This window comes from Thalassophryne amazonica, chromosome 10 (assembly GCF_902500255.1).
Source record: "Thalassophryne amazonica chromosome 10, fThaAma1.1, whole genome shotgun sequence".
Lineage (NCBI taxonomy): Eukaryota > Metazoa > Chordata > Actinopteri > Batrachoidiformes > Batrachoididae > Thalassophryne > Thalassophryne amazonica.
Window position 1 is genome coordinate 7667044 of NC_047112.1, and position 16809 is coordinate 7683852.

Genomic DNA, 16809 nt, shown 5'->3' on the forward strand with positions numbered 1-16809 from the left:
GAGGAGTTTTCCCACCTGTAGCTATTGTCTACCTGAAATTTTAATACTAACAACAAGCCCGCAGGTAGCAGTCCCCGGTTCAAGACCACCCCTGCCCATTTTTCCATGTAATCTGGACTTGTGTCAGGGCATCTGGTGCAAAACTTGTGCTAAATAAATTGTGACCCCAAGTGAAACAAGGGAGAAGCCAAAGGGACTTACTCCACCACGCGGGGTTTTGGTTGAGATGGTTGAAGGGTCTACCGCGTCTTGGTGGAGAAATGTGCAACTGACACAGCACTTCATCATCTGGTTATTAAAAACATCAGAATGTTGTAAAATAACGTCCACCCGTGGTTCTCACAGACCAAAGTCACGACTTCAACATTGCTGTTGTAGCCAAAAAGTCAAAATCCAACAACAGTCGATTTACAGAGTGCACATCCCCCTGACAAAACCGAACAACCGCTTCTTACATCATTTTTTATTAAGGATCAAACTTCACTGAAAACATAGAATAAAACAGATCCAGTCTCAGCACATCTGCAAGATTCCACCAGATTCCAGCTCTCCACGGGTGCACAAGTGCACCTTCACAAACCCCCTTACACACACACCCACCGGCCAGCACCACCTCCACTAAAACACCAGGATCGAGACCAGGAGATCTTTGGTTTGAGTCCCTGTCAGACCAGAAAAATCACTCCAGCCCCTTGGGCAAGGTCCCCAGATCACCTCCCGTGTGCAGTTAGGCACCTTGCATGGCAGCGCACTGTGTGTGTGTGCACGCACGCAAATGTGGAGCATCACTGTAAAGGACCTTGAGTGGCTCAGTGCAGGCTATGATGTTATACGTCAGTAGTCTCACAGCGGAAATTCAGGTCTGATCTCACCAAGGTGTACGTTTGTATCACGTCATTGTGCCTTTAATCTGAGTGGTTAATTTTTCCTTTTCAAAAATTTTTTGTATTTGTGGTCAACTACTGGGACAAGCTCCACCCCCCAAGAAAACGAAGGAATCACCGAGCGTTTCTCCTCTCATGACCTCACACGCTCATCTTCATGCTGCTCTTTGCGGTTGCTGATGCAGGCTCCCAGAACATTCCTGACGCTGATTTATTGAGCAAAATTAAGGCGCCGCTGTGTGTTGGGGACAGACCTCCTCTTTAGAGTCTCACAGCAGCTCAGCAGTAAACAAATTGCATTTGTGATCAATGTGAAGTGGGCCTTCTCAACCGTCTTCAGCTCATTCAGAACGCTGCTGCTCGTCTTTTTTTGGGCAAGAAAAACTGTGACCACATCACACCAGTTTTGGCCTCCCTTCACTGGCTCCCGGTCAGATATCGTGTGGATTTTAAACTTCTTTTATTTTTAAAGCCCTTAATGTCCTGGTCCTGTGTCCCTCTCCAAGCTTCTTCTCTGTTACACCCCAACCAGAGGTTTACGGTCTTCTGTCCAACTGTTGTTGGAGGTGCCTAAATCTAGACTAAAGGTCACAGAGCCTATGCGGCGGCTGTCCCCAGGTTTCGGAATAGTCTCCCATTCCATATTAGATCGTCCCTAACCCGAAACACTTTTAAATGGTCTTTAAAGACCCACTTCTTTTCTATGGTGTTTCCCAAGCAATTGCATCTCTATGTTCTATTCTATTGTTTTTTTTTTTTTACTGTTGTTGCCTGCTGCAGTTTTATTGTTATTTTTATCTTATTTATTTATTTACTTATTATTGTTATTATTATTATTGACATGTTTAGCCGCATGTTCTCCTTGAATTGCTGGCTGTCTGAGTGGTGTCCAAAAAATGAGGCGGGCTTCATAGATAATTGGCAAAGCTTCTGGGGAAAACCTGGTCTTGTTGGGAGAGACGGCATCCATCCCACTTTGGATGGAGCAGTTCTCATTTCTAGAAATCTGGCCAATTTTCTTAAACCCTCCAAACCGTGACTACCCAGGGTTGGGACCAGGAAGCAGAGTTGTAGTCTTACACACCTCTCTGCAGCTTCTCTCCCCCTGCCATCCCCTCATTACCCCATCCCCGTAGAGACGGTGCCTGCTCCCAGACCTCCAACAACCAGCAAAAATCTATTTAAGCATAAAAATTCAAAAAGAAAAAATAATATAGCACCTTCAACTGCACCACAGACTAAAACAGTTAAATGCGGTTTATTAAATATTAGATCTCTCTCTTCTAAGTCCCTGTTAGTAAATGATATAATAATTGATCAACATATTGATTTATTCTGCCTTACAGAAACCTGGTTACAGCAGGATGAATATGTTAGTTTAAATGAGTCAACACCCCCGAGTCACAGTAACTGCCAGAATGCTCGTAGCACGGGCCGAGGGGGAGGATTAGCAGCAATCTTCCACTCCAGCTTATTAATTAATCAAAAACCCAGACAGAGCTTTAATTCATTTGAAAGCTTGACTCTTAGTTTTGTCCATCCAAATTGGAAGTCCCAAAAACCAGTTTTATTTGTTGTTATCTATCGTCCACCTGGTCGTTACTGCGAGTTTCTCTGTGAATTTTCAGACCTTTTGTCTGACTTAGTGCTTAGCTCAGATAAGATAATAATTATAGTGGGTGATTTTAACATCCACACAGATGCTGAGAATGACAGCCTCAACACTGCATTTAATCTATTGTTAGACTCGATTGGCTTCACTCAAAATGTAAATGAGTCCACTCACCACTTTAATCATACTTTAGATCTTGTTTTAACTTATGGTATGGAAATTGAAGACTTAACAGTATTCCCTGAAAACCCCCTTCTGTCTGATCATTTCTTAATAACATTTACATTTACTTTGATGGACTACCCAGCAGTGGGGAATAAGTTTCATTACAGTAGAAGTCTTTCAGAAAGCGCTGTAACTAGGTTTAAGGATATGATTCCTTCTTTGTTATGTTCTCCAATGCCATATACCAACACAGTGCAGAGTAGCTACCTAAACTCTGTGAGTGAGATAGATTATCTCGTCAATAGTTTTACATCCTCATTGAGGACAACTTTGGATGCTGTAGCTCCTCTGAAAAAGAGAGCCTTAAATCAGAAGTGCCTGACTCCGTGGTATAACTCACAAACTCGCAGCTTAAAGCAGATAACCCGTAAGCTGGAGAGGAAATAGCGTCTCACTAATTTAGAAGATCTTCACTTAGCCTGGAAAAAGAGTCTGTAGCTCTATAAAAAAAAGCCCTCTGTAAAGCTAGGACATCTTACTACTCATCACTAATTGAAGAAAATAAGAACAACCCCAGGTTTCTTTTCAGCACTGTAGCCAGGCTGACAAAGAGTCAGAGCTCTATTGAGCCGAGTATTCCTTTAACTTTAACTAGTAATGACTTCATGACTTTGCTAATAAAATTTTAACTATTAGAGAAAAAATTAGTCATAACCATCCCAAAGACATATCGTTATCAATTGGCTGCTTTCAGTGATGCCGGTATTTGGTTAGACACTCTCCGATTGTTCTGTCTGAGTTATTTTCATTAGTTACTTCAACCAAACCATCAACATGTCTAGACCCCATTCCTACCAGGCTGCTCAAGGAAGCCCTACCATTAATTAATCCTTCGATCTTAAATATGATCAATCTATCTTTATTAGTTGGCTATGTACCACAGGCTTTTAAGGTGGCAGTAATTAAACCATTACTTAAAAAGCCATCACTTGACCCAGCTATCTTAGCTAATTATAGGCCAATCTCCAACCTTCCTTTTCTCTCAAAAATTCTTGAAAGGGTAGTTGTAAAACAGCTAACTGATCATCTGCAGAGGAATGGTCTATTTGAAGAGTTTCAGTCAGGTTTTAGAATTCATCATAGTACAGAAACAGCAATAGTGAAGGTTACAAATGATCTTCTTATGGCCTCAGACAGTGGACTCATCTCTGTGCTTGTTCTGTTAGACCTCAGTGCTGTTTTTTATACTGTTGACCATAAAATTTTATTACAGAGATTAGAGCATGCCATAGGTATTAAAGGCACTGCGCTGCGGTGGTTTGAATCATATTTATCTAATAGATTACAATTTGTTCATGGAAATGGGGAATCTTCTTCACAGACTAAGGTTAATTATGGAGTTCCACAAGGTTCTGTGCTAGGACCAATTTTATTCACTTCATACATGTTTCCCTTAGGCAGTATTATTAGACAGCATTGCTTAAATTTTCATTGTTATGCAGATGATACCCAGCTTTATCTATCCATGAAGCCAGAGGACACACACCAATTAGTTAAACTGCAGGAATGCCTTACAGACATAAAGACATGGATGACCTCTAATTTCCTGCTTTTAAATTCAGATAAAACTGAAGTTATTGTACTTGGCCCCACAAATCTTACAAACATGGTGTCTAACCAGATCCTTACTCTGGATGGCATTACCCTGACCTCTAGTAATACTGTGAGAAATCTTGGAGTCATTTTTAATCAGGATATGTCATTCAATGCGCATATTAAACAAATATGTAGGACTGCTTTTTTGCATTTGCGCAATATCTCTAAAATTAGAAAGGTCTTGTCTCAGAGTGATGCTGAAAAACTAATTCATGCATTTATTTCCTCTAGGCTGGACTACTGTAATTCATTATTATCAGGTTGTCCTAAAAGTTCCCTGAAAAGCCTTCAGTTAATTCAAAATGCTGCAGCTAGAGTACTGACAGGGACTAGAAGGAGAGAGCATATCTCACCCATATTGGCCTCTCTTCATTGGCTTCCTGTTAATTCTAGAATAGAATTTAAAATTCTTCTTCTTACTTATAAGGTTTTGAATAATCAGGTCCCATCTTATCTTAGGGACCTCATAGTACCATATCACCCCAATAGAGCGCTTCGCTCTCAGACTGCAGGCTTACTTGTAGTTCCTAGGGTTTGTAAGAGTAGAATGGGAGGCAGGGCCTTCAGCTTTCAGGCTCCTCTCCTCTGGAACCAGCTCCCAATTCAGATCAGGGAGACAGACACCCTCTCTACTTTTAAGATTAGGCTTAAAACTTTCCTTTTTGCTAAAGCTTATAGTTAGAGCTGGATCAGGTGACCCTGAACCATCCCTTAGTTATGCTGCTATAGACTTAGACTGCTGGGGGGTTCCCATGATGCACTGAGTGTTTCTTTCTCTTTTTGCTCTGTATGCACCACTCTGCATTTAATCATTAGTGATTGATCTCTGCTCCCCTCCACAGCATGTCTTTTTTCTGGTTCTCTTCCTCAGCCCCAACCAGTCCCAGCAGAAGACTGCCCCTCCCTGAGCCTGGTTCTGCTGGAGGTTTCTTCCTGTTAAAAGGGAGTTTTTCCTTCCCACTGTCGCCAAGTGCTTGCTCACAGGGGGTCGTTTTGACCGTTGGGGTTTTTCCGTAATTATTGTATGGCCTTGCCTTACAATATAAAGCGCCTTGGGGCAACTGTTTGTTGTGATTTGGCGCTATAGAAATAAAATTGATTTGATTGTGTGTAACTGGTGCCCATTTTCATTGTACACTAGAGCTGAGACAATTAATCGAGTTAATCGATTAAAATCGATTATTAAAATAGTTAACTAATTTAGTCATCAATTAGTTACTAAATAACTTTGTTTTACCTCAAATGTTTCGTTTCTTCCATATAATCAACTGAGCTTCGCTTTGAATCTTGAACCAATGAAGGAGTGCTTCGAGCTGCTACTTCGTTGGTTTCATTTGTTTTATTTCGCTTTATCTTAATTTTTCCCCACTAAAACCCTAAAGAGCATATGTCTGTGAGGAATATTTACCTTTTTATGTTAAACTGACTTGTTATGGTCTTCTGAAACAGTTGATAGATGTATTTTATGCCGATGCTAAAGTGTTAGCATGTCTATGGCGTTTTCAATGTTAAAGTTAGCATTAAGCTGCTGGCATTTCAGCATGTTTATGCATTTGTTTTCTGTATAATAATTAATGGCTCAGTGTTTGTTGTCGTAAAACAGTCAAATGTATTACAAATTATAATATTTTTAAATTTATTTTTATTTATATATTAATAATAATAGCAACAGTAATAATAGTAATAATAACTAATAATGCTACAATACAATTTTAGAGAAAGAGACATGAATCACATGTCACTGTGAAATGACCACATAGTTTACAAATTATACAGAGAATGTTGCACATATAATGAGTCAGGCTACAGTTTTTGATTTAGGTTTTATGGTTAACTGGTTATGCTAACTGCTCATTTGCAGCAACAAAAATACCTCTTTTTCACCATATATTTTATAACATTCATATGTTTTAATTTTGTTTATGGCATCTCAGCACTTTGATAAAGCGATGTCATTTGAAATAATTATTTTTGTTCTTTAATATAAACTGTTTATTCTTTATTATTTTATATTTCAACAGCCAAGAGACATTTGACAATTTGTTGATTTTCAAGTATTTTAAGTTTTCAAATAATGTTCTGTTGTTAAATAAAGTGATGGAAGGAGAGAAAAATTGTTTCCCTGGCATATCTTTAAAAAAATTCCCCGCTAATCCGATTAATCGATTAATCATGGCAAAACCCCATCAGATTCATTGATAATCCAAATAATCGTTTGTTGTAGCCCTATTGTACACAGCACTTTGGTCAACCACTGTCGTTTTAAATGTGCTTTAGAAATAAAGTTTGAGTTGAGTTGAGGTGAATGCATGAATGTGTATGGGGGTATGGGGGTGTGTTAGTGCGCATGGCATGGACAACTTACACATCTGTGATGGCACCATCAATGCTGAAATGTACATCCAGGTTTTGGAGCAACACATGCTGCCATCCAAGCAACGTCTTTTTCAGGGACGTCCCTGCTTATTTCAGCAAGACAATGTCAAGCCACATTCTGCACATGTTACAACAGCGTGGCTTCATAGTAAAAGTGTGCGGGTACTAGACTGGCCTGCCTGCAGTGCAGACCTGTCGCCCATTGAAAATGTGTGGCGCATTATGAAGCACAAAATACGACAACGGAGACCCTGGACTGTTGAACAACTGAAGTCATACATCAAGCAAGAATGGGAAAGAACTCCACCTACAAAGCTTCAACAATTAGTGTCCTCAGTTCCCAAATGCTTATTGAGTGTTGTTAGAAGGAAAGGTGATATAACACAGTGGTAACATACCACTGTCCCAGCTTGTTGGAAACGTGTTGCAGGCATCCATTTCAAAATGAGCAAATATTTGCACAAAAACAAGAAAGTTTATCAGTTTGAACATTAAATATCTTGTCTTTGTGGTGTATTCAATTGACTATAGGTTGAAGAGGATTTGAAAATTTACATTTTACACAACATCCCAATTTCACTGGAATTGGGTTGTCCAGCACTTGGTTGACTGTTGTTTTAAATGTGTTTTAGAAATAAAGTTTGAGTTGAGGTGAATGCGGAATGGTGAGCGTTGGCATCAACATAAGTCACTCCCATATACAGTATGTTATTTAGTCACGTTATTTTCCTGTAAACAAATGGTGGGAGTGGATTTGGGGGACAAAGCCGGAGAACGTCATTGTCAGAATACAATATACTACAGGTTTATTATTTTAACTTCACCAAAGATTACACAAATACTAATTAACTGATTTTGGTGGGAGCACCACCTCTCCTGGAAGAGTGCCACTTCCATTTTAAGCCAGAGCACTAACCCTCGAATGAGGAACTGGGACAAAATGGGGACTGCTAGTGCAGCAGATAAATGCATATATCATAAGAATCTTTCATTTTGTGATAAAAGCACCACATTTGGCACAAAGATACTTCTTGGTCTGATTTTTTTGCAAAAAACAAACAAAACAAAAACATGAGCTACTTTAATTTTCAACACGGTGCCCAGAAATCTGTATTTTCATCATGTATTTGTACAATCTTGATTTATTTCAATGTTGTACCTGTTAAATATTGTACTGTGGACTATAGGGAGATTTGAAATTAAACTTCAAGCAATATTTTAATGCTTTTTCGATGGATTATATCTGTTTGTAGTAAGTGTACATGTATGCTGTAGAACGTGTGATATAGTGTTTGGGGTGTCAGGGTTTGGTAGCAGAGGTAGTACTTTTGCTGTTAAAGTCACCCATGTCCTTTGGATGATCACTCGTCTTTGCTGCTTACCAAACTCTGACCTGTGGGTCCAACTAGTTGCTTGTGCACAGCAATGGCCACACCCCCAAAAAACATATTGGTTTGTGGGTTAAACTAGGTAAGGATAGTACAACCCCTGGCAATAATTTGGAATCACCGGCCTTTGAGGATGTTCATTCAGTTGTTTAATTTTGTAGAAAAAAAAAGCAGATCACAGACATGACACAAAACTAAAGTCATTTCAAATGGCAACTTTCTGGCTTAAGAAACACTATAAGAAATCAAGAAAAAAAAATTTGTGGCAGTCAGTAACGGTTACTTTTTTAGACCAAGCAGAGGGAAAAAAATATGGACTCACTCAATTCTGAGGAATAAATTATAGAATCACCCTGTAAATTTTCATCCCCAAAACTAACACCTGCATCAAATCAGATCTGCTCGTTAGTCTGCATCTAAAAAGGAGTGATCACACCTTGGAGAGCTGTTGCACCAAGTGGACTGACATGTCATGGCTCCAACACGAGAGATGTCAATTGAAACAAAGGAGAGGATTATCAAACTCTTAAAAGAGGGTAAATCATCACGCAATGTTGCAAAAGATGTTGGTTGTTCACAGTCAGCTGTGTCCAAACTCTGGACCAAATACAAACAACATGGGAAGGTTGTTAAAGGCAAACATACTGGTAGACCAAGGAAGACATCAAAGCGTCAAGACAGAAAACTTAAAGCAATGTCTCAAAAATCAAAAATGCACAACAAAACAAATGAGGAACGAATGGGAGGAAACTGGAGTCAACGTCTGTGACCGAAATGTAAGAAACTGCCTAAAGGAAATGGGATTTACATACAGAAAAGCTAAACGAAAGCCATCATTAACACCTAAACAGAAAAAAACAAGGTTACAATGGGCTAAGGAAAAGCAATCGTGGACTGTGGATGACTGGATGAAAGTCATATTCAGTGATGAATCTCGAATCTGCATTGGGCAAGGTGATGATACTGGAACTTTTGTTTGGTGCCGTACCAATGAGATTTATAAAGATGACTGCCTGAAGAGAACATGTAAATTTCCACAGTCATTGATGATATGGGGCTGCATGTCAGGTAAAGGCACTGGGGAGATGGCTGTCATTACATCATCAATAAATGCACAAGTTTACATTGATATTTTGGACACTTTTCTAATCCCATCAATTGAAAGGATGTTTGGGGATGATGAAATCATTTTTCAAGATGATAATGCATCTTGCCATAGAGCAAAAACTGTGAAAACATTCCTTGCAAAAAAGACACATAGGGTCAATGTCATGGCCTGCAAATAGTCCGGATCTTAATCCAACTGAAAATCTTTGATGGAAGTTGAAGAAAATGTTCCATGACAAGGCTCCAACCTGCAAAGCTGATCTGGCAACAGCAATCAGAGAAAGTTGGAGCCAGATTGATGAAGAGTACTGTTTGTCACTCATTAAGTCCATGCCTCAGAGACTGCAAGCTGTTATAAAAGCCAGAGGTGGTGCAACAAACTACTAGTGATGTGTTGGAGCGTTCTTTTGTTTTTCATGATTCCATAATTTTTTCCTCAGAATTGAGTGATTCCATTTTTTTTCCCTCCGCTTGGTCTAAAAAAGTAACCGTTACTGACTGCCACAATTTTTTTTTCTGATTTCTTATAGCGTTTCTTAAAGCCAGAAAGTTGCCATTTGAAATGACTTTAGTTTTGTGTCATGTCTGTGATCTGCTTTTTTTCTACAAAATTAAACAACTGAATGAACATCCTCCGAGGCCGGTGATTCCATAATTTTTGCCAGGGGTTGTACACGGAGAGATTCTCTGTGGTGGAGCAGGTTTCTTTGCTGCCATATGAGTGCATGAAGACTGGAAACTTCCAGAATGGATTGAACAGATTAAATTAATGTGATATCGCAATGCAACCTTGTCAGATTTGAATGAAATCTTTCAGCTGTATTAAACTTTTAGTGACCATCTCAACACAATACGATTGCAAACATGAAGTGGAATTTAAAAAAAACCTTACGTTGTTTTCCAGCTCACAGTTATGGTGGTCATGGAGTGTGTGTTTAGACCAACGTTTACGGTTTTGAACATATGACCTGCAGTTAGCTGGGATGAAGGTGATAATTTGGCATCATTTTCTTGAAATGTGCATTTTGGTAAACAACACAATGGTTGATGTCCAGTAACATACTTTTGAAATGTGTTTAGCTATTCAGTTCAAAAATATGTTATTGCACATTACACAATTAAAAAAAAGTACATCTGACCAGTTTCTCATTATGATGCACCACCTATCAGTGGGTGGTAGAAACAGGCTGAAATATGCAGAGCATCTTGGGAAACTATCAATATTTTATTATTTAAGTGGCTGATGATATATCAGTATTTTCATACATGTGAATCTCGATGGTTTATTTGTATAAATTGTGATTTTTTTTGCTGTTATCGTACTGCATTATTGTTCAAAAATAGAATTTAGTCTCACTGATATGAATTCAGATTTCTTGGCCTTTAATGGAGTTATGCAACTAACTCCTGTTTAGTGACAGTGCATTTCTTCACTTTCTTATGCTCCTCCCCCGTGACATCACACCACCACAGCGAGCTCCTCGTGGCGATGGCGTGAGTTATCGGTAACCCGGCTGCTGGGTTTTCATTGTCAGCACCGCGGCTGTTTGAGCTGAATGCAGCCGGAGCTCGTGTGTGATTGGTGGAAAGATTCTGCATCTTTTTTTTTTTTTTGTCTGCTTTGGTATTCTGCACAGGTACGTCAGCGCTCTGTTCAAGACACTGAGAATGTTTGCACACAGCAGGGCTGATTAGCACGACGGAAACAAAAAGACAAATATATGGCAAGATTTAAAATACTCTGAACTGGAAGGCAAGTCCTGGAGACACAAATCAGATTGTTTGTGTGCAGTGAAACATTAAGCTGCCACATCTATTACTGGAAAATAATTACAATAGTTTAGTATGTATTATGCAAAAAAATGGGTGAGTGTCACTTTTTCTTTTTTACTGAGAAGCAGCCACCTGTTTCTATAAAAAAAAAAAACAATTTCTGAAACTCAAACAAACAAACAAACAAGTAAAAAGGACTGGGTATTCCCAGAAGAATTACGCACAAACAAAATTTAAAAGAAATAATGTCTTTAGAACTTAACTAGAAGAGACAGAGGCAACGCGAAAACTTGTCATTCATTTTCAATCAGAGCGGGCGATTTGTAGCAACAACACACAACAGTCGCTCTGCTGCCCACTAGGCGGGGCTAAAATAGACCAGAGGTTTATTTGACACAAATGTTTGCAACGTGGCACGGCTACTGCCAATCAGAGAGGATAGGCAGCGTGACGTCAGATGGCTGCTCAGCCAACAAAATAATCCAAGATGGCAGAAAATGCTCCCAAATAACTTATTTCTGTATAAATCTAATATGTTTCTCATATATTATGTGGGAAGGGAGTTTTTCCTTCCCACTGTCGCCAAGTGCTTGCTCATAGGGGGTCGTTTGACAGTTGGGGTTTTTCTGTAATTATTGTATGGCTTTTGCCTTACAATATAAAGCGCCTTGGGGCAACTGTTTGTTGTGATTTGGCGCTATATAAATAAAATTGATGTGATTTGATTTGATATATTATGTAAAGTTACGGTGAAATAAACAATTCTAAATGTTAAAAATCACCATTTTTGTAACCATATAACACCTCTGAAGGGTTTTACAAGACATCTTATGGAGATGTTGGCGTGCACATCCTGGGAACGCCCATCAACATTTGTAGCTAATGAGACAGTAGGGTATCAGACTCCTGTCCTTTAGCAAATCTGCATAAAATTTCACTTGTCAATTGTCAGATGATTTATGTGGGACCGACAAGTTTAGGATGAGAGTGTGGAGAAAAACAAAACAAAAACAAAAACATGTTATGGTGGGGGAGGGGTGGGATCAACATTATGGTAAAAAAAAAAATACTAATGGACTCTCCTTCTTATGAGTGATCATTCCACCAGGTTTTGTGGAGATTCAGGTAATTAAAAAATGCTATGCTAAAATACCCTCAGCTGGATGAGCATAAAAATAGGAAACAGAATCTGACCTTTTGACCTCTTAAAACAGATCATGGTTAGCCATCTTTGAACTTGACCAAGATCTGTGTCCAAATAATGCTCCCTGTGAATTTGAAGACCCTGGCAGTAACAGGACTGGAGTTATGCTGAGCACAGACGGAAGGACGGACGGACAGACTGATGCAAAGCCTTTGCAATACCTGATGGCCATATTTTGACCTTGGGTAAAAATGGCTAATTTTATTTTACCCTTCTTATTTTAGCATTCATTTATTTACGTAATGAAAAGCTAACTTGTTTCAAATAAGATCTAATAATGAGGTCCAGAATTACAGTAAATAACCGTATTTTATCTCAATGCTTTTTAAAATTTATCACAAAAAATGAACTGGTCAAATCTGTCATATGTCAATATGTAAGCGGATGTTAAAATATGATGGAGAAAAAAGAATCTAATTTGCCCTTCTTTTTTTATTATTAACCCAATAGTGGAAAATGCCAAATAACACAAACAAATTGTTGATGATGTTACAGTACATTTTCTGCTCTGTTAAATATCGGTATGTTTCTGCTGCCATCATTTCTGCCCCCCCCCCTCCAACTCATTCAGCTCCTCCACCTCCTTTCACTTTAAGTCCTCTTTCTGTCTCAGTCTCCCATTCAGCTCTATACAGTCTGGGTGTGAAAGAGCGTGGAAATGCCTGCGTCTTGGTCTTTGTGAGCACTGCTAAGCGCTAACCTAGCTGACCTGCATTCACAGAGCTGGGGCAGAGCTGCAAAGATCCCGGCGCCATCGTGGCTCGAGATGACATCGAAGAAAGTCTGAAACACAGGCTGTGAAACAACGATCAATCAATCAATCAATTTTTTTTATATAGTGCCAAATCACAACAAACAGTTGCCCCAAGGTGCTTTATATTGTAAGGCAAGGCCATACAATAATTATGTAAAACCCCAACGGTCAAAACGACCCCCTGTGAGCAAGCACTTGGCTACAGTGGGAAGGAAAAACTCCCTTTTAACAGGAAGAAACCTCCAGCAGAACAAGGCTCAGGGAGGGGCAGTCTTCTGCTGGGACTGGTTGGGGCTGAGGGAGAGAACCAGGAAAAAGACATGCTGTGGAGGGGAGCAGAGATCGATCACTAATGATTAAATGCAGAGTGGTGCATACAGAGCAAAAAGAGAAAGAAGCAGTGCATCATGGGAACCCCCCAGCAGTCTACGTCTATAGCAGCATAACTAAGGGATGGTTCAGGGTCACCTGATCCAGCCCTAACTATAAGCTTTAGCAAAAAGGAAAGTTTTAAGCCTAATCTTAAAAGTAGAGAGGGTGTCTGTCTCCCTGATCTGAATTGGGAGCTGGTTCACACAGGAGAGGAGCCTGAAAGCTGAAGGCTCTGCCTCCCATTCTACTCTTACAAACCCTAGGAACTACAAGTAAGCCTGCAGTCAGAGCGAAGCGCTCTATTGGGGTGATATGGTACTACGAGGTCCCTAAGATAAGATGGGACCTGATTATTCAAAACCTTATAAGTAAGAAGAAGAATTTTAAATTCTATTCTAGAATTAACAGGAAGCCAATGAAGAGAGGCCAATATGGGTGAGATATGCTCTCTCCTTCTAGTCCCCGTTAGTACTCTAGCTGTAGCATTTTGAATTAACTGAAGGCTTTTCAGGGAACTTTTAGGACAACCTGATAATAATGAATTACAATAGTCCAGCCTAGAGGAAATAAATGCATGAATTAGTTTTTCAGCATCACTCTGAGACAAGACCTTTCTAATTTTAGAGATATTGCGCAAATGCTAAAAAAGCAGTCCTACATATTTGTTTAATATGCGCTTTGAATGACATATCCTGATCAAAAATGACTCCAAGATTTCTCACAGTATTACTAGAGGTCAGGGTAATGCCATCCAGAGTAAGGATCTGGTTAGACACCATGTTTCTAAGATTTGTGGGGCCAAGTACAATAACTTCAGTTTTATCTGAGTTTAAAAGCAGGAAATTAGAGGTCATCCATGTCTTTATGTCTGTAAGACAATCCTGCAGTTTAGCTAATTGGTGTGTGTCCTCTGGCTTCATGGATAGATAAAGCTGGGTATCATCTGCGTAACAATGAAAATTTAAGCAATACCGTCTAATAATACTGCCTAAGGGAAACATGTATGAAGTGAATAAAATTGGTCCTAGCACAGAACCTTGTGGAACTCCATAATTAACTTTAGTCTGTGAAGACGATTCCCCATTTACATGAACAAATTGTAATCTATTAGACAAATATGATTCAAACCACCGCAGCGCAGTGCCTTTAATACCTATGGCATGCTCTAATCTCTGTAATAAAATTTTATGGTCAACAGTATCAAAAGCAGCACTGAGGTCTAACAGAACAAGCACAGAGATGAGTCCACTGTCTGAGGCCATAAGAAGATCATTTGTAACCTTCACTAATGCTGTTTCTGTACTATGATGAATTCTAAAACCTGACTGAAACTCTTCAAATAGACCATTCCTCTGCAGATGATCAGTTAGCTGTTTTACAACTACCCTTTCAAGAATTTTTGAGAAAAAAGGAAGGTTGGAGATTGGCCTATAATTAGCTAAGATAGCTGGGTCAAGTGATGGCTTTTTAAGTAATGGTTTAATTACTGCCACCTTAAAAGCCTGTGGTACATAGCCAACTAACAAAGATAGATTGATCATATTTAAGATCGAAGCATTAAATAATGGTAGGGCTTCCTTGAGCAGCCTGGTAGGAATGGGGTCTAATAAAAATGTTGATGGTTTGGATGAAGTAACTAATGAAAATAACTCAGACAGAACAATCGGAGAGAAATTCTAACCAAATACCGGCATCACTGAAAGCAGCCAAAGATAACGATACGTCTTTGGGATGGTTATGAGTAATTTTTTCTCTAATAGTTAAAATTTTGTTAGCAAAGAAAGTCATGAAGTCATTACTAGTTAAAGTTAATGGAATACTCAGCTCAATAGAGCTCTGACTCTTTGTCAGCCTGGCTACAGTGCTGAAAAGAAACCTGGGGTTGTTCTTATTTTCTTCAATTAGTGATGAGTAGAAAGATGTCCTAGCTTTACGGAGGGCTTTTTTATAGAGCAACAGACTCTGTTTCCAGGCTAAGTGAAGATCTTCTAAATTAGTGAGACGCCATTTCCTCTCCAACTTACGGGTTATCTGCTTTAAGCTACGAGTTTGTGAGTTATACCACGGAGTCAGGCACTTCTGATTTAAACCTCTCTTTTTCAGAGGAGCTACAGCATCCAAAGTTGTCTTCAATGAGGATGTAAAACTATTGACGAGATACTCTATCTCACTTACAGAGTTTAGGTAGCTACTCTGCACTGTGTTGGTATATGGCATTAGAGAACATAAAGAAGGAATCATATCCTTAAACCTAGTTACAGCGCTTTCTGAAAGACTTCTAGTGTAATGAAACTTATTCCCCACTGCTGGGTAGTCCATCAGAGTAAATGTAAATGTTATTAAGAAATGATCAGACAGAAGGGAGTTTTCAGGGAATACTGTTAAGTCTTCTATTTCCATACCATAAGTCAGAACAAGATCTAAGATATGATTAAATTGGTGGGTGGACTCATTTACATTTTGAGCAAAGCCAATAGAGTCTAATAATATATTAAATGCAGTGTTGAGGCTGTCATTCTCAGCATCTGTGTGGATGTTAAAATCGCCCACTATAATTATCTTATCTGAGCTAAGCACTAAGTCAGACAAAAGGTCTGAAAATTCACAGAGAAACTCACAGTAATGACCAGGTGGACGATAGATAATAACAAATAAAACTGTTTTTTGGGACTTCCAATTTGGATGGACAAGACTAAGAGACAAGCTTTCAAATGAATTAAAGCTCTGTCTGGGTTTTTGATTAATTAATAAGCTGGAATGGAAGATCGCTGCTAATCCTCCGCCCTGGCCTGTGCTACGAGCATTCTGACAGTTAGTGTGACTCGGGGGTGTTGACTCATTTAAACTAACATATTCATCCTGCTGTAACCAGGTTTCTGTTAGGCAGAATAAATATGTTGATCAATTATTATATCATTTACCAACAGGGACTTAGAAGAGAGAGACCTAATGTTTAATAGACCACATTTAACTGTTTTAGTCTGTGGTGCAGTTGAAGGTGCTATATTATTTTTTCTTTTTGAATTTTTATGCTTAAATAGATTTTTGCTGGTTATTGGTGGTCTGGGAGCAGACACCGTCTCTACGGGGATGGGGTAATGAGGGGATGGCAGGGGGAGAGAAGCTGCAGAGAGGTGTGTAAGACTACAACTCTGCTTCCTGGTCCCAACCCTGGATAGTCACGGTTTGGAGGATTTAAGAAAATTGGCCAGATTTCTAGAAATGAGAGCTGCTCCATCCAAAGTGGGATGGATGCCGTCTCTCCTAACAAGACTAGGTTTTCCCCAGAAGCTTTGCCAATTATCTATGAAGCCCACCTCATTTTTTGGACACCACTCAGACAGCCAGCAATTCAAGGAGAACATGCGGCTAAACATGTCACTCCCGGTCCGATTGGGGAGGGGCCCAGAGAAAACTACAGAGTCCGACATTGTTTTTGCAAAGTTACACACCTATTTAATGTTAATTTTAGTGACCTCCGATTGGCGTAACCGGGTGTCATTACTGCCGACGTGAAT